Here is an 18,086-nt window from a genome sequence, read left to right as displayed (position 1 = left end):
TCAACTGGCTAGGGTCACTGTGTCTCCGTACCCAAGCTGGAGCCAGGGACAGAGTATTTCTGGAAGGCCTGGCCTGGCTCCCCCTCTCACGCTATTTATTTACTCGGTGAGGTCATTATAAATAATGAGTATCTCGGACACGGTCACCATCCTTGGTGGCCAACTCCCATCCCAGGGTCATATCTTTGGATAAGAATTTGAGGACCTCTGGCTATCCAGAGACCAAGAAGCACAAACACTCAACTCATCCATGCATCCAAAACCGATTGCTTAGCTCCTTTGGACTGAGCACAGTGACGGGTGCCGGGAACATCGATACAATAATAGCTCATACTTGTTTAGCCCTTTCCTCGGGCCAGGAACTGTTCTAGGTGCTTTGTGTGTGTTCCATCACTTACTGAGTTATAGCTCTATGAACCAGATTCTATTATTATCCCCTTTTCTGCAGAAGGAAATGGGCTCAGAGCGCACACACACCGAGTTCACCAGGGTTACACAGCCAGGGAGTGACGGGGTCTGGACTTAGAACCAGAGCCTGCGCTCCTAACCACCACCCCACACTCACCCTCTGTCTTCATCTCCAGGATGGATAAGACAGCCTCGGCCATCCAGGGGCACGGAGCATCAGAAGCAAACAGAGAAGGTAGGTGAGCGGGTGTGGTTCCCCATGAAGGGTATCAGTTGTGATGCCTAATGGCTCTTACTGTCTACACCAGGCCCCGTTTTCATGGCTTTACACATATCTCAGCACTCTAAGTGGGAGGAAGTGACATCAGCTCCATCTCATAGATAAGACACAGAGAGGTCCCGCAGCTTGCCCAAGGTCTCAGGGATAGTAAATGGCACAGCTGGGATGGGGACCCACAGAGCCTCGCTCCAGGGCCCATGCTCTGAACCCTGGCGCCCGCCTGTCAGTCCTCAGGCAGCCGAGAGCGTGCTGAGCCCCTTCGGTGTTGCCAAAAAACACCCTGCGTTTGGAGCCAGAGGACCAGACTTAGAGCCCTGGAGCTGCTACTTGCTAACTGAAAGCCTTGGGGAGTCTCCATTTCCCTGTCTGTAGAAGGGGTCATGAGGTCGGCTCCACCTGCCTCCCAGGGCCACTGCGAGCATTAATGAAGATCGTGTCCGGGGACGAGTGCAGTAAAGGGCGAACTGCTGACCTCAGAAGTATTTGGTTCTGTGGGCACTGGTCCCTGCTGGGCACGGTGGGCCGGGGGACAAGTGAATGGCCTACCTCATCGATCCTGCTGCACGGCCCAGGACAAATGAAGAGGTGATTATTTTAACTGCAAAACAAATGACTATAATGAGGTGTCTTGTTTGGTGAAACAGATGACTAGACAATTGAGTCTGTTACTTGTTGTTTGTTTGTTTCTAAGAGGACCGTATTCAAAGGCCCTCCGGGCCAACACTTGGATTTGGCCTCATGCCAGACCCTGTGCTTGGTGCTTCATGTGCTCAAGTCCCCAGGCCTTCCAACAGCCCTGTGAGGTGGGACAGACATTATACCCATTTTACAGGCCGAGAGACTGAGAGGTAAAACAATGGGCTAATGAATGGAGGAGCCGGCCTTGAAGCAAGTCTGGCCGACTCCAGTCCTGGTGTCTTTGCCAGAGCTCCACAGGGCCCAGCGTGGAGCCGGCATGGAGGAGGGGGGCTGCCCTCATCCCTTCTGCTTCTGAACGTTTGGCTTTAGCTCTACATTTGTCTGAAGGTTCCCCCCCTTCAGCCTTGGTGTTTTACATCCTTCAGCCCTCCTCAGTCTTGGGGTTCCGTCACCACACAAGGCCTCTGTTGAGCGCCTCTGGGCTGATTCTGTATCCCCTCCACACACCCACCCACCAGCCTGCTGCTTTTGTGCAAGAGCTTGAGGTCGACACCTTGGCCTTGTACAAGGCGCAAAGTGAGGACATGGTCTGCCATCCCCAGGACCTCTCCCTGGGGAAACAATCCCTAGGAGGGCCAGGGTGGTGTGAGGAGAGATGCTGTTGCCTTCGTTCCCCTCCATGTTCACCCCACACCTGCTTCTGGCCCCATTAACTAAATTTATTTTGGCTTAAATGACGCAGTGGTTGGACATAGTAAAAGATCTACCTTCATGAAACCATCAAGTGGATTGAATGGGGTTGGAAAGGGGAGGGTAGCCACCCCGTGGGGTTACAGCAGCGACCCTACATGGGCTGATGGGCTCTGTCATGGTGCTCCCAGACAACGGGTGGCTGGGGACTCTGCTGGTGTGTTGACATGTCCTTGGGAGGATTCCCACTGTCAGGCTATGGTTTTGGAGGGAGAGGGGCAGGAACGGGCTGCATGGTGGGGGCTCGAGGATGAAGGATACACAGTCTCTATTTGCCTTGATCTCATGGCGTGGCCTAGAGCAACTGCACCCTGAATGGGTGTACGCACGGGTTGGTGGGGGCAGTGCATACCTATGGGACTGGAGTAACTGCCAGGGATGGAGTCCCCGTTCCCCCACTTACTAGCTGTGGGGCTTTGGGAAAGTTGTGTCACTTCTCTGTGCCTCCATTTTCTCATCCATAAAGCTGAGATAATAGCTAGATGATCTTATAAGGTCAGTGGGAGGAGTTAATTATGCAATACATGGAAAAGCATTTTAAATGGTGTCTGGCACAGAGTAAGCAGTCCATAAATGTTAGCTGACCCTAAAATACAAGCTCAAAATTATCTTCTCCATTCACGTTTGCCTTCCCACTCAAAATATGTAATACACAGAAGTCATAGAATGGAGTGCCTTTAAAACTGCATGTTGACAAGAGAGGAGCCTGAGGTATATTCTGGGTTTCACCATCCATTACCGTGTGATCCTTTGCAAGTGACTTACTCTTCTGAGCTTCAGTTTCCTTATCTAGTAAATGGATATAAAATAAAAAAATCTGCTACTAATAGTTAGGATTAAATGAATAATGTACATAAAGCAAATGGTATTTATTAGTCTTCTTTATACTCTGCCTTTCTTCCCCCCCATACAAGTCCTTTTTGAAAGACTCTGAGATACATTGTGGAAAACCAGTTTTCCTTCCCTCCTGGGTACCTAGGAAGACTACATTTCCCAGCATCCTTTGCAGTCAGGGGACCCATGTGACCAAGTTCTGGCCAATGGAATGTGAGCAGGAGTAACGTGTGCTGTTTCCAGGCCTGGCCCCTAAAGTTTCTTGTAAGATCACTCATGCTCATTTTCTCCTCCATCTGCCAACAGGATGTCAGTGTTCACGGTGACCTCGGAGGCCACGTGGTGGAGATGGTGGAGCCCCTGCCAGCCCCTGCTCTTCACCACTATGCTTTATCAGCCTGCTTGGACTGTGACACGCTGCATTAAGCCATTGAGACTTAGGGGTTGTTACTGCAGCGAGCAGTTAGTCTCTCCTGACATATACAGAATCTTATAGAACCTCTACCTAGTATAAACAGCTGCATACCTTCATGTAAGATTTTGTACATATTTGAGAGACTTCCTGGGTCCCAGCCCTCTTAAGCTCATCCACATGGCCCAAGGTGAAGACCTCGACTGCCTTAAAGAATAAGATCCAGCAGAATGTGGCAGTTAAATGGTCCTGGGAACGTCTTTCTGGTTTCAGGGCCTCCCTGCAGCAGAGAGGTTCCGAAGGTGACACCTTACTTAAGGGATTTTAGTGACGGCCTAGCCTCCCAGGGAGAAGGTCTCCTATGAAGGCCTCGCTATTCACACAGACGCTCTCTGCCATGCCGCAGCTGCCAAAGTGCTTGCTGTCATCCTCGTGGCACATCCAACAGATCTGACGGGTCACAGGTCACAGGACCAGGCAGCAGCTCCTCCCAGCTGAGTCCCTGGGACTTTGCTCAGGGCCCCCAGGCATGCAGCCCTGCCCTCCTCCTGCCCTGGGGGAGATCAGCTCTTTCTGTCCTGCCTCCCCTGTTCAAATAAGTGCCCCCTGGAGGCAGGGGCTGGGTGGCTTCTATCCCCTTTCTCCTCACAGCCTGCTGCGGAGTTGGAATGAGGCAGACATCATGTGTTTTGCACAAGGTTGTTGATTCTGGGGGTCAGGGACCATCTTTATGGTGTTCTAGAAAAGTAAATATTCTCAGCTTGGCTGAAGGTTATATTAATTAAAAATAAGATATTATTACTCATATATTGAATGTTTGTTCTGTTCCAGATCCATCTGTTATTTCATTAAATCCTTCCCCCTAATCCTGTCAGGTGAGTTTGAAATAGCCTATGTTCCAGGTGAGGAACTGGAGGTATAGAGAGGCAGGGCCCAGGGCCCAGAGCTGCTGGAGGTGGTTTAGAGACTCTCCTGGGGTCAATCCAATGGTAATGACTACAGACTTTTTCTAAGCCCCTAATATGTGCTAGGGACCATGTGTCCTAAGTGCTTTTGATGCATTATTGCATTTAATTTTGATAATTTCCTTATGGCGTGTGGACTATTTACTTCCGTTTAGAGGGGAGAACACCTAGCTCAGTGAGGCTAATTTACTCTTTTCCCCAAGGTTGCATGGTTAAAAGAGGTGGTGCCTGGATTGAAATTCAAGTCACTCTTTAGAGCTTGCACTGTCACTCGCTTGGCACTTGGCAGTGCCTTCGTCCACCTCTTGGAAAGTGCAAGAGGGACCAGGTAAATACTCTTCCGGGGCTGTGACTATGGGGTGCGGAGCCACCCTGTGGTCAGGTTGCCAGCCTGCTTGAGTCAGCACCTACTGTGTGCAAACTTGGGTCCTAAGCCCTGCAGTGATACAAGAGAGGCCCGGACTGTGCCAAGGCATCAGCATCCTGGCAGAGAAGAGAGCCGTGTACGTGTACCTGCTGCCTGAAGAAGTCTGCTCGGAGGAAAAAGGGCACCCAGGTAAAGGCAGGAATGGCTTTACCAAGGCAGTGGGATTGAGATGAGCTTTGTCTACCTGGTTTTAAACCCCAGCTCACTGAATGACTTCGGGGAAATTAGCTAACTTCCCTGAACCTCAATTTTGCCATCTATAAAGTGGAAATAATAAAGGTACCGGCCTTACAGGATTATAAGTATTAAATAATATTTAAAGTGCTTGGAATATAGGAAGCTCTATGTTATGTACTTATTTACTCTTGTCGTTATCAAGGACTAGTAGAGTTTCAGCAGGTGAGGAAGGGAGGCGTAACGCACCAAGTGAATGCCATGAGCAAAGCTTGAGAGTTGAGAAAGCAAAAAAGTATTTTTAAAGAATAATAAGTAGCTCAGTCTGGTTGATTGATACGGGGGCAATGGACGACGAGGCTAGAAAGAGAGTCTGGGCTCAGGTTGATGAGTATATATACTTAACAAATGGCAATGGGGAGCCACTGAATGTTTCTGAACAGGGGAGTTTCATCGCCGGAAGTAGCTTTGGCTGCAGAATATAGGGTGGATTGCAAGGGAGGTGCTGGGAGAAGCCCAGCGGAAAACTAGGGTCATAGGCCAGGGGAGAGGGTGGTGAGAACTGGTAGGGCAAAGAAAGCATGAATTGGCACTCATGGTCGAGGGAGGCGTGTTGGACTCACCCTTGGCCACAGGCAGCTGTGGCAGCATGTCCATCCAGGTCCAATCGAGTGGCTGGGAACCCACAGCAGGGCTTTCCTTTTGCAGGCCCAGGCTTGGGATGCAGTCCCTCTGGGCATCACATCATCGGTGGCGTCTTTGTGCCAAGAAAGACATAAATGAAAGGTGGAGGAATGGGGGACCACCCTCCTTTGGTCCTGAGAAGCCAGGGCACCTGGTATCCTTGGGGTGAAAAAGCTCTTTGATGGTCCAAACACGGGTTCCCGAGGACTCATTTGGGAGGGAAAAGGGAGGCAGGCTCCTTTTGGGTTTTCCTCTAGGTTTTTGAAGAGCGAAGCAGGCTGGTGAGCGCTGCCTGTCTGAGGCGTGTTTTATCTTAACCTTTCCATGTAATCCTGAAAGCCCACCTAATCAATTGAAGATCATAAAATATTAGACTTAATGCTGCAAAGTGCTGCTTTTTAATTCACATAACAAGCTCCTAAATAATTCAAATAGCAAACAGACCCTGCAAATCAATGGTGGGAGGCTGCTTGGATCAGCGGGAGAGTGTCAACACATGCCACATTTCCCGGATCGACTCCATTTCAAGAACCCTATTAAGTTAATTGCCGGTTTCTGACAGCAGAGAGCATGCTGGGAGCACAGTAAGCTTTATTAGCCTCCGTGGCATCTGGAGACATCAGCCATTTTGCCCCTACTTGCAGGCACTCGGAGCAGCCTGGAAAAAAAGTAAATCAAATTATGAGACAATAAATGCTTCTGGCAACACCTGGGCATTAGATTCATTGGTGAATCCAAAAGAGTTTGAGTGTCAGTTGCTGGCCTATTAAATTCTTTATGGCAACACCGTCTCTATATTGCAAAAGTCTCAGCGGATGCCATGGGGCAGTTACATCCGTTGGCACCGCATGGCTGATGCAGGTAAATGTGAATGCAAGCCAGTGTTCCCCACCTCCTAACGACACTGCTGGGTAAACGGAGTCTCTAGAATGGCACTTGGGTGGACATTTGGAGCGACCCCCAGTTATCCCAAATATTCCGTGTTACACGTTCCGGTTTGTAAGCAGATCTGCTTGGGTTTGGAAACTGAGGAGGGACCCACAGGGTTCTGGAGTTGGTCAGGGGTGGGCAGGGAAGAGAAGACATGTGAAGTCAAGGTCGCCAGCCATCTGTCCATCCCATCGGTGGTTCCCAAGCAGGGCATTGTTCCACGGCTGTGTGCTCTCAGCTTTGCAGCCTCGGTGTATATTGACGATGGAGTGGGACGGGGCATCCTGACGACTTGGAGATCCTGCAGAGTGGGGCTCGGATCTCTCCAGTGCCCACCTGTATATGAGAAAACACCAGCAAAGAGAGATTCTGGGACGGCGTCGAGGTCACACAGACAGCCACCGCCAGCTGATTTGAGGATGAAATTCTGTTCTGTTGCTGGACATCATCCCATCTGTGCTGTTTCTCTTTCGGATGTGAAGGTGTGATGGTAACAGCCTAGATTAGCTCAAGATTAGTATCCCAGCTCAATCTCTGATTGGCAGCATGACCTTAATTTAAGCAAAAAACATGTAACTTTACTGTCCCTCTGTCCTGCTAGCAAAATGAGGACAGGAGTGCTTGCCTGATGGGATTCTTCTGGAAAGGACTGAGTTAGTGATATATGTTAACCATGTGGTTAAGGCCTCAAACTAGGTAGCTAACACTCAGCATGATTTCCTTCCCATCATCAATGCACAGATGCCTATGAGCAAGACTCAGATGAGCAAAATTGTTTGCATTTCTAGATGATTCTTTTTTGTAAACTGAGAATCTTCCAATTTATTGGGTTTGCACATCAGGTGTGCATAAAGGGAGGCAAACTGCTCCCTCAAATCTCTTCTTACCCCTCTCCTCAGATCAAGCCTTAGTGTCTGCAGGAATAATGCTTCTTCCCGAATCAGGCCTTCAAAATGACAGGAATACAATTGGAAAGAATATCCGAGAATGGATGGTAGGGTTGAGGACGCTGGGGGCAAAATCGGTGGATTGGCTGTTTCCATCCTGGTTCTCCAGTCTCTCTGTGTCATGGGATTGCTGCACTTTGATGCTGGGAGGGGCCTCAGACATGGGAGCTGGCATCCTCATTTCGTGGGGGTGGGGAAACTGAGGCCCAGAGAGAGGCCGTGACTCACCTGAAGTCACACAGCTAGTTAGTGGTGAAGCCAGTGACGGAAGCTGGGTCTCCTCCTTCACGGTTCTGTCTTCTTTCTAGCTCGCAGACAGTTGGGAGTGACGTTTGTGGTACCCGAGCCGATTTCACCCTACCTGGGAAGAATGGACCACTGCCACTGGCCAGAGCCTTGCTCCCTCCTGCCTTTCCAGGGAGGATGTGCCTTTGCCCCAAAACCTCCCTCTGAAAATAATGTCAATTCACAACTCATCTATAATAATCACGGCTATCGTTTCTGAGGGCTGAATTCCAGGTACTGTGTTTACACTTTCTACATAACCCTTTGAGGCGGGTGTTACCGTGAATCTCATTTTTCAGGGGAGGAAACTGAGGCCCGGGGGTGAAGTGGCTTCACCAGAGTTGCACCGCTGCTAAGTCAGAGGTAGGGCTTGAACCAGAGTTCATTTTGACTTAGGCTGTTTTCCTGTGGCCGCACCCTGTCCCCTTTTAGACTCTGGCTTAGGCTGGAGGGCTCCAGAAGGTGACACAGGGAGAGATGGATCCCTCACCTGGGGTCCAGCACTAGCTGAATTTAGTAGGCACTAGCCAGGAGGTGCTGTTGGACCCTCATCCTGCACATGATGTTCCATCCCCTTCCTCTCCACCTCCCACCTGTGTCACCTGCCTAGGACGGATCGGTAGCCAGGGACCCAGGGCTCCTCTTCCACACACTCACCAGCCTCTAGTAACTAAGTATGTACATTAGGATTAGGTTCAGCTGTCCCTAACAGAAAACTCCTATAACAAAGGCTGAAATGCCTAGTTTCCCCTCTGATGTACAAGAAGTCCTGGGTAGGCTGGTGTGGCAGCTTCATGATCCTGTGGGGCCCAGGCTCTGTCTCTCCCGTGCTCTGCCATTCCCCACATTTGGCTTCTGTCCTCAGTGTTTCAAAATGCCTGCTGCAGCTCCAGCCATCATGTCCACATTCCAGGCAGCAGGAAGCAAGAAGAGGGTAAAGCAAAAGGGTCTTTCTCTAGTTGTCTTTTCTCCCTTTCAGAGAACCTTTCCAGAATTCCTTGTATGAGTTTCTCTTGCTTCCATGGCCAGAATGTTGTCATGTGGCTGTAAGAGAGGCTGGGAAGCAGATTCTGCAAGTGGGCACATCATCGCCTCCAGACGCTAGATGCTCATGAGTGAGGGAGGATGGGTACTAGGGAAGCGGCAGGCACACTCTGCCACAGCACGATGCTGTGCCCCCTCTCCCACTTGCCAAAGTGCTGATGATGGAGAATGGTGGCATTTTGAATGAGAGAAAACTCAAGTTATCTTCGGTGAGCATTTTATGACACACTTTGAGATAATTGGAAATGCCCTGGGATGCCACAGGCTTAGGGTTACAACCACTGTGCTTTCTGGGGCTGTTTGTTCTGGGGATGGCAACAATGATGAAATCAACAGTAATTCACGCTGTCGGCGGCTTTCATCCCACATCGTCCTTTTTCAAAGTATGGATAAGTTTGATTTCTCTGGATTTCTTCTCTTCACGACGCATTTATCCTGTGGGTCTTTTGAGGTTGCTTGGAGAATGGGTTTCTCACTCTGGAGGATTCTGATGATCACGGGGCTGTAGAAGTAAACGCAGACCACTATGCTCGCTCTGCCTGAGTGCCAGGCACTGTCCAAGTGCAGGTCACAGCATCCCCAGACCCACCGCCAGGGCGATGCTGATCCCATTTTACAGATGAAAAGTGAAGGCTCAGAGACGGTAAGCAACTTGCCCAAGATCACACAGTGGTGCTATGGACTGAATGTTTGTGTCCCCCTCCTCCCGCCCAAATTTGTATGTTGCAGCCCTAATCCCCAGTGTGGTGGTGCTTGGAGGTGGGCATTTCAGGGGTAATTAGGTTTGGAAGAGGCCATGAGGGTGCAGCTCCCATGATGGGATTGGTGCCCTCATAAGTGGGTAAAGGGCACAGAGCTCTCTCTCCCTGCCATATGAGGACATGGTGAGAAGGCAGCCATCTACGATCCAGGAGGAGAGCCTTCACCTGAAACTGACCATACTGGCACCAGGACCTCAGACTTCAGCCTCCAGAACTGAAAGAAAGAGATGTCTGCTATTTTTAAAAAAACTTTATTTATTCATTTGAGAGAGAGAGAGAGAGAGAGAGAGCAAGCAGGGGGAGCAGCAGAGGGAGAGGGAGAAGCAGGCTTCCCGCTGAGCAGGGAGCCCGAAAGGAGGCTCGATCCCAGGACCCTGAGATCATGACCTGAGCTGAAGGCAGAAGCTTAGCCCAAGGCAGACGCTTAGCCCACTAGGTCACTCAGGCACCCCGGATGTCTGCTATTTAAGCCCCCAGACTGTGGTATTTCTGCGATAGTGGCTAAACTGAGACAGGTGGTAAATGCAAGAGCTCGAGGTTGTACTTTACACTGTCCCCGGTCCCTGACGCTGGGTGCATTCCCCAACTTCACCCTCACCCCCCTTGCAGGCAGTGGCTCCCGGGACAAGGGGGCCATCGCTGAGACCTCCAGGTGTATGCTGTGGTCCGGAGTTCCTCCCTGCCTTCACCTCCTCCTCCTCTCTCCTCTACTCAACACCCTCTCGTGGCCTTGGAAAGACCCAGGCCGGGGTCTCGCCCCATCCCCCCAGCTCCCCTGTGGGCTCAGGTCAGTCACACCTCCTTTCTGGGCCCCACGTGGTTCACGCCCTGGGGCCAGCCCCCTTCCCAGATCTCCGCTCACGCACAACCCTGTGCGGACAGTGGTGCTTACCACGTTAGGAGCCGCAGGGGCTGCTGCCTAGGACCAAGGTTCACAAATAGGGACGACATGGAGGCTGTCCTTGTCCCCCTCTCAGTGAGTGAAGGCACCGAATCGGAGGACCAGACCGGAAGCCCTCTTCTTGCCGCCCCAAGGGGCAGGGGGAGCTGTGTGTGCAGCTGAGGCCGGCTGCCTACCAGGTTTCCATATACATAATCTAAATATATGCTTTGCAAATTGAAAAGCATTCACATATAGAATGTGGCTGTGGGGAGCAAAAGCTCTCTTTGAACGTGTCTCTTTAAAGACAGAATTTGCCAAGTGTTTTCCTGCCCTTAAGGAGCCACTTGAACGTGGCAGCAGATGTAAAATGGAAATTGAAGTGTCTCTCCCAGGCCTCCGTACATGGATAAAACAGGCACAGTCTATTCTGAGCGCTCATTAATAGCAGGTCTCTGAGGGCCCCGGCAGCAGCCAGAGGATTTTACTCATTAAAAAGGTGACGAGGTAGAGTTTTGTGCCTTCCCTGCTTGTCACTGTGGGATCCTGGCGTTCAGATGTCGCCAGCAGACCCCAAATGAGTGTCCCCAGCTTGCTGGCATCGGTGACTATTTTCTGAAGGCTTTGAAAGCGCCTCCCACTCTTGGATGGGGCGAGAAGCCCTTGCTGTTTATCAAGTGGGTTCGTCTCTCTTCCGAGGCAGGCCCTGGATGGCATTATCTCGAGACAGAAGCAGAGAGAAGAGCTTTAGCTCATCAGCTAATGAAAGATCATTGGCGATTCCCAGCATGGTCCTCCAGACGGCATAGTGAAGGACCCAGAGCCTCCGGCGTGGTCTGGGGCAGGGGCCTGGGGTCTTTAGCAAAGTCTGGAAGGGACCAGACCCTTGGAATCCAAGGGACTGGCTGACGGCCCCCTGGGTGTCCCACGTCCCAGCAGTGTCCCCTTGCACAAGGCCACTGGTTTGTGTTAGAAGAACAGGGTTCTTGGCTCGTTTTTTACCCCCACTTTTTATTCTCTGTTTTGGGTCTCCCACTGTCAGGATCTGTGTTTTGTCCTCTTCTCCCTCTCGTGTGAGGGGGGTGACATTGGGTTGTCCCCATAGGTTTATAGGCGGGGACTCTGAACAGTTTCCCCGGGCATCCTGAAAATTACCTTTCTACCCTGAAACTTCAGGTGGAGGCAGGCATCCTCGATGGCCTTTATACCCCTGCGTTTTCCAGGTCTGTATTCTTTCCTGTTCTGTCGTTTTCCTTGACTTTCGCTTCCCCTGCCCTTTCTGTGGCCCGCTCAGACATCACCTCCTCTGAGCGGCCTTTCTTAATGTGTCCGTCTCCCCCTCCCTCTGCTCCTTGTTACATTAGCACAGGTTGGAATGACCTTGTTCGTTTGGTAGCTCCCTTGCTTCTCGTGGCCTCCCCGTGCTGTGAGGTTAGGTCTGGGGCTGGGGTGGGGCCCGACGCTTCTTCATCTTGTTCAAGGGTCCCCCCTGCTCAGCACAGTGCCTGACCCAAAAGGTACTTGGTTGATTGAATGGGCCAACAAACAAAGGAATGCATGAGGGGTTCTCCCATCCCAAAGCCTGGCCCTTGGTCACTCTATGAAGAGCAGCCCTTTGGGGATTTTTTTCCCTTGGGACCCTTAGTAGCTTCTGGGCCATGGCCCCCAGCTCGAAGTCAGGGTCACCACAAAGCCACAGATCTGAGGAGATGAAGACAAGAAGAAGATCATGGCCTCAAGTTCCTATATGGAGTGTTTTCTCTTGTTTGTTTTTATGACACGGTATCAATACTGTGTTGAGAAATAGGTTTATTTTTACCCCTCATTAGCAGGTAGAAAATGACTTTATTACTTATGAAATGCTAACAGTAACTTGGGTTTAAATTAAACTACACTTCAAAATAATTAAGCTTAATATTAACAAAATGGGTTCAGGTTTGGAGGGGGTGGGGAGGTAGGGAGAACATTCTGCAATTTTTTCTTATGCAAAAGAAAGACACCTGGCTCACCTCTGAGAGGACTTGAGTTGCCCTACAGAGGTGTGTCTATTACCACTTCAAGAGCAGACGAGAAATCCCAGGGAAAGGGAAATGTGGCAGCAAAATCCGCTCACCTGAAGATGTACTATGCAGCACGTCCCTGATAGGGCCTGGAAGGTCATGGGCTATACGTTTGGCTCTGAGTTTCTGAGAAGCCAAGGCGAAGAGAGAAGGAGAAGCAGTGATGAGGTTGTAGGAGGTTCAGGGCCTTGGGCTTTGGAGGGAAGAAAACCAAGGGGGAAGAGTAAGGATAACCTTTGTCCTTTTTTTGGAAAAGAGTTTCGAATAACCCCTTAAAAGACCAAAAACTTGTCACTCATGGTCTCAAGGTACCCATCCTGCTGCTGAAATATTCCTCCCCAACTACTTGGAACTGCCTAGTGGGTGTGTCATGGTGTTCTGACGGCCCAGGGGTACTGCTGCTAAAAATCGCCCCAGACTTCTGTCTGAAGACCCACCATTAGGGCACCCCTTCCTGGGAAGAGCATATGATTATGCCACTGGGTGATGGAGGGCCCAAGAGCAGACCGCGATCAGAGTGAGGGAGGGCCTCGGGCTGGGGCCCTGCGATTGGGTGGGGTTGGAGGGTGAGCGTTTGGGGGGATGCTGAGGACAGTTTCACACTGATTTCACTGTGGGGTTAGACACTATGGATGGTTGGTGGGATGACAATCCAGTTATGGTGTTACTGAGCCATGTCAGATGTGACCTTGGTCTCTCCTTTGCATCAGGTACCCAGAAGTGTGAGTGGGCCACAGGGTTCTTGGAATCTCTAGATTGCCCTGGCAACAGAATCAAAGTCTTCTCCTTCTTTAGTAGCACTTCATGGGCATCTTTGTGTTATCTGACCTGATATGACACTCATCACAAGTCCCTCGAACGAGGGAATGAATTAATGATTGAACAAGTGAGTGCCACAACTACCATGGTCCAAATCCCATCCTTCCTTCAGCTGCTGGTCAGGGTCACTTCCTCCAGGAAGCCCTCCCTGAATTCTCCTGCCCTTCCTTATCAAGACTGTAAGGGGTGCTGGGTGCTGGGTGTGTGACCAATATGTAAATGCCTTCCTAGGTGCTAAGATTTGGAAGGTCTTTCTTGGGTTTTCTGGTGGTTCCTCATTCTAGGCAGACAACAAACACATTTCTTTAACATGTACTCATTCAGCTCTTACCATTGGCCCCACACTGTGCTGGACCCAGGGAATTCAAGAGGAAACTGGACAGATAAGGAACTTACAGTCTAGTGTTGGGGCTGGCAAACTGCTGCCCATGGACTGAGCCCAACTGCCACCTGTTTTTGTAAATAAAGTTTTATTTGGTGCACAGCATCTCCATAGTCCATGTGGCCTATGACTGCTTTTGGACTACAGTGACAGAATGGAGTTGCTGAGACAGAGACAATGTGGCCTGCCAAGCCCAAGATATTTGCTCTCTGGACCTTTACAGAAAGGTTTGCTGCCCCCAGTCTAATGAGATAGACAACCTAGAAAAAGATCATTCCAGCATGATGTGTGAGAGACACGAACAGGGTAATATGGCTGAGCCTGGCAGGCCTGGGATGCATGTGTTACAGTAGGTAGGGTGGCTGGGAAATCTGCTCTCGTGGAAATGTTATGTGAGCTGAGACACAAAGGGTGAGAAGGCCACTCTGTGAGGAGCTAGGGAAGAGCCTTCCCGGGGAGGGAACAGCATGTGCAAAGGCCTTTGATGTGTTGGAAGAATGGACAAAAGCTTGTGTGGCTGGGAATGTGGTGGACAAGGAGAGAGTAGGACAAAGCCAACGTTGGAGAGGTAGGCAGGGGCTAGATCAGTGATTCCCAAGGGAGCAATATTGCCCTCTTGAGTTTGTTTGGGATATTTGTGGGGGGCGTGCCATCAATTCAGTGAGTGGGCACCAAGGATGCAAGAAGATTTCAAGCAGTGCATGGAACAGTCTGACACGACAATGGACTGTCCTGGGTCCTGTGTGACTTTGGGGTGTCCTAATGGATATTCACGTGGGTGGAAAGCCAATTTCTGATGATCTTACCCTGGACTTAACTCTCCTATTCATATAAACTGAAGATAACTTTGGCACGGTATCAGTTATACATTGCATTGTCTAAGAATGGATCTACCATATAAATTAAGGGAAGATTGCGCTGTGTTTTGTTTGCAACATTATCAAGTGCTGTTTGCCATGTTGGGATATTGTCTGATGGACGCACCAGGGCTGGATCCCACAGTTCTGTGTGGATCTTGAATCCAAGTTTGGATTTTATGCTAAGAAAATTGAGGAGCCCTGGCAAGATTGTAGGAAGAGTGATGGGTTCTTGCAGGCAAGGGTGCCGATTACACCTCCTCTTTTTCTCTTTGATCCTGCACCCGTTCCCCTCAGAACGTGGTACAATGCAGGTGCCCAGCAGACAATCTGTAAATTAAAATGCTAGCAGCCAGAACAACCTCAGTCTGGGAGCTTAGCAGGCCTGCACCTCTCCTTACAAGTGAGACTGCTCTGGCCAGGAGGGGTTAAGTGACTTGTCTGGGCCAGGTGGTAAATGGTATCTGGTAAACACGGTGTATATATGTGCCTGGGTTTGGCGCCTGCCTCCCTTTCCTACCCCTGAGAGCTGTCCTGGTCCTTTCTGACTTTCCTGCTGGCTGATCTAGCCACCCACCTTGGCCACCCACCCAGGCCCAGTCCTGCTCCCAGGCCTTCCCCCTCACTCCTGTTACTCCTGTTACTCCCGTCCCAGGAGCCAGCTTCTCAACCTTTAGACCCCAGGCCAGGATCTAAGAATATCTCCAAGAGTATTCCCCAACACCTGCAACAGATGTGCCCGCAAATTACCCGGTCCCAGGGGTGGGGAGCAGGGGAGGAAAGGGCATCGTTTTTCTAAAAGCATTACACACTTAATTTGCAAAGTTACATCACACATCCGTGCACAGGTCAACTCTCTGGGAGCTGATTTCAAGACCAGAGGCAGGTCAGTGTTCCTGAGTGCGTTCTTCAGAGAGGACAGCATGGGCGAGGATGTAGAGGATTGTGCAGGTCAGATGCTTTTGCGTATACAAGGTCAGATGGGGAGAGATGGATATTCGCAGGGCCCCTTCTCTGGCCCCGTCCGCATAGACGTCATCCTTCGTCTTTCAAAGACCCCGTGTGCATTTGCAGCACCCCCATCTCACAGTGCGGAAACTGAGCTTCACGACATTGTGCATCCTTTTACTCCTTACACGCCCTGTGATACGGGCAAACCTGAACTTGAACTCAGGTCTCTAGACTCTCACCATGCCTGGAGACATGTGAATATGAAGTATAGAGCATGTCACATGGGTATAGCGCGTACGAGCACGGAAACAGCGAGGTACACTTTATTTTTTTATTATTGGATAGGTCTGGGGTCTTTATTTTATAAGAGTCACAAAAACCCATGGAACCCATGTGAGATTATAGCCAGGAGTGATAGCGAGCTGTCCGCAGAACAAGTTTAACAGGACATGGTAAAAATAAATAAAGGTTGAGTTCACTCTCCTATCCCATAAAGTCCAGCTCAGTCAACTGATAAAATAATTGTCCTGAATTTTTGTTGTTGATGTAAGGATTTTTGAATATTAACGTGAGGGTAGTTTCACATGCAGAAGAGACCATTTCGAAGTATTTGGCTTCCAAAATTAATGTTAGATACATTATAGTTACAAAGTTAAAAGCCCAGTTCTTCCTTATGCTTTCAAATTCTGCTTATAAATGATATTATCCTGGGCGCCTGGGTGGCTCAGTTGGTTGGTTAAGTGACTGCCTTCGGCTCAGGTCATGATCCTGGAGTCCCGGGATCGAGTCCCACATCGGGCTCACTGCTCAGCGGGGGGTCTGCTTCTCCCTCTGACCCTCTTCCCTCTCTTGCTATCTGTCTCTCATTCTCTCTCTCTCAAATAAATAAATAAAATCTTAAAAAAAAATAAATGATATTATCCTATTTATTCTCCTAGTAATTTTTTTATTGTAGCTATATATATATATATATATAATAAAATTTACTATATTAATCATTTTTGGAAGTTTAACCTGATAATTTATTTGTGAAAAAAGCTAGTTTTGAGGAGAAAAAATTCAATCCTTTCCCTGTACACATAAAGAAACTCAAAAATACGGAACGCTTCATGAATTTGCGTGTCATCCTTAGGCAGGGACCATGCTAATCTTCTCTGTATCATTCCAATTTTAGTATTTGTGCTGCACTATTTTAATCATTTTTAACAGTGCAGGCCAATGACATCAAGTACATTCACGTGGTTGCACATATCTACTTTTCAAAAACAACGTAAGAAATCTTTTCTAAAAATTCTAGCAAAGGACAACTGGATCAAAGTCTTCCGGGAGAAAAGGCAGCCCCAGAGGCCACCTTGTTCACGTCCCCGGGGGGCAGGAGTGCACTTGGAAGCATATGCGCTTATCTGCTAAGATGTATATTTCGGCCAGGTTTTATCAGCCGTGAGACTTCTTTGCTTGCTACTGGCGGAGATAGCATCTCAAAACCAGGCTACCTCTTCCTCCCTCTATTTTTCAAAGCCATGTTTCCCCAACCAGATTTACATTTTCAAAAACCCTTCAGATAATCACAGACCCAAGAAACTTCCACTCCTCTGAGGTTTAATTAGGAGAAACTGTCTTTCTAGTACTTCCAAGAGCCTTGCTCTGAATTTCTCAGCGGCAAGAGAAGGTTCACGGCAGATGAGTGGGAGCAAGTGGAACCTGTGAACAGCCGCCCCCTCCATCCCCCTCTGTCCCTTGCAGCGAAGATCAAGCCATGTTGCAGGTCACTGAAATCACATTGTGAGTGTGCCCTGTATCATTAGGACCCAGAGAATGGGGATGATCGGAACGCAGGATAACACATTAGCGATAGATAATAGAGTCTAAATAAACATAATCAGCTTTCCTCTATGTCTTCAGACCAAAGCTTATCTATAAATACCCTAATGACACCCAACCAGCCAATTACTCGTTTCTTGGAAGAGCCCCTTATTAATGGCGTTGCAGTGAGGGAAAAACATTAATTATTGGACACAGTGGGATCTTTTACGTCCTGTCTGGTCCGGACAGCACCAATTAATGCAACAATTATTATCAACGACCGTGGCAGCATACTGAGTGCAGCCACCCCAGGCTGGCTCGGTGGGGTGGGACGAACGTGCACACTGGGGGAACATCACCCACGCTCTTTTCATGGAGCCTGCTTCTTCATCACTGTGGAAGCTGCTGGAACAAAGCTGAGGGTGGCCAGAGTGTGTTGGTTTTTCTTTTTAGGCCACAAGATAGTGTTCCTGGGGGTGCTAAGTGGGGGAGAGTGGGAGGAGTGAGGCACTGGTCTGTTGTGTTGAGTTGCTAAGGGAAACCAGGCAGAAGATTGGAGAAGAGAGGCCACCTTCAGAGCGTGGAACATCTGGCTTGGCTCCTACCCACTCCTCCAGGCTCTTCTCTCCCATCCATGTTTCTCCCACAGCTTCTCCAGTTCAGCTGTGCTCCATCCTGCCCCAGGACATTTGCACAAGCTATTCCTCATACCCCAAAGATCTTCCCCTGCCCTTTGCAAGGCTGACTCCTTTCTGAATGCAGTACAAAAGTTCTCTTTGCAGAAAGGTCTTTGT

General features: G+C 49.6%; 1 long non-coding RNA gene and 1 pseudogene across 2 annotated transcripts in view; one reads left to right on the top strand and one right to left on the bottom strand.

Moving 5' to 3' along the window:
* Positions 1-462: 462 nt before the first annotated feature.
* The window catches only part of LOC145722131 (uncharacterized), a 31,613-nt gene continuing 13,989 nt past the window's right edge, over positions 463-18,086 (top strand). For both annotated transcript variants that reach the window (XR_014146175.1, XR_014146174.1), the window contains exons 1-4: positions 463-643; positions 3,218-3,443; positions 4,155-4,198; positions 7,759-7,969. This is a non-coding gene — a long non-coding RNA (uncharacterized LOC145722131). The remainder of the gene's footprint in view (positions 644-3,217; positions 3,444-4,154; positions 4,199-7,758; positions 7,970-18,086) is intronic.
* On the bottom strand, positions 16,581-16,677 carry LOC115937366 (U6 spliceosomal RNA; annotated as a pseudogene).

Source organism: Leptonychotes weddellii, chromosome 6 (genome assembly GCF_054177405.1).
Source record: "Leptonychotes weddellii isolate Sample4059 chromosome 6, ASM5417740v2, whole genome shotgun sequence".
NCBI classification, from domain to species: domain Eukaryota; kingdom Metazoa; phylum Chordata; class Mammalia; order Carnivora; family Phocidae; genus Leptonychotes; species Leptonychotes weddellii.
This window is presented reverse-complemented; position numbering and strand designations above follow the sequence as displayed.